A 347-nucleotide genomic window follows, 5' to 3' on the forward strand; every position below is an offset into this window, starting at 1 on the left:
AGTCACAATGCCTTGGACGTGGAGCACAGGGTTGCCAGACTATGCTATATAAAATAAAAAAAATGCATTATTAAAATCCAGGTTTGTAGTGTTAATGAGAAAAATACACAAGGTGTATTGATAAGGGACCCATATATGCTGGCCAATAATAAACTGAGAAATTGATAAATCAATTAATCAGTAACACAAGGGTAAAAAGAAAACAAAAAGAACAATTTAATTCAAACTGAAGAACAACGAAAATAGCTTATAAAATTAAATTATAATAAACCATTAATAAATGGATAAAAAATGAAAATACAATATATAATTAAAAAATTTATAACACAGACATTACATTTACATTA

The sequence above is a fragment of the Carassius auratus genome, chromosome 11 (genome assembly GCF_003368295.1).
Source record: "Carassius auratus strain Wakin chromosome 11, ASM336829v1, whole genome shotgun sequence".
Lineage (NCBI taxonomy): Eukaryota > Metazoa > Chordata > Actinopteri > Cypriniformes > Cyprinidae > Carassius > Carassius auratus.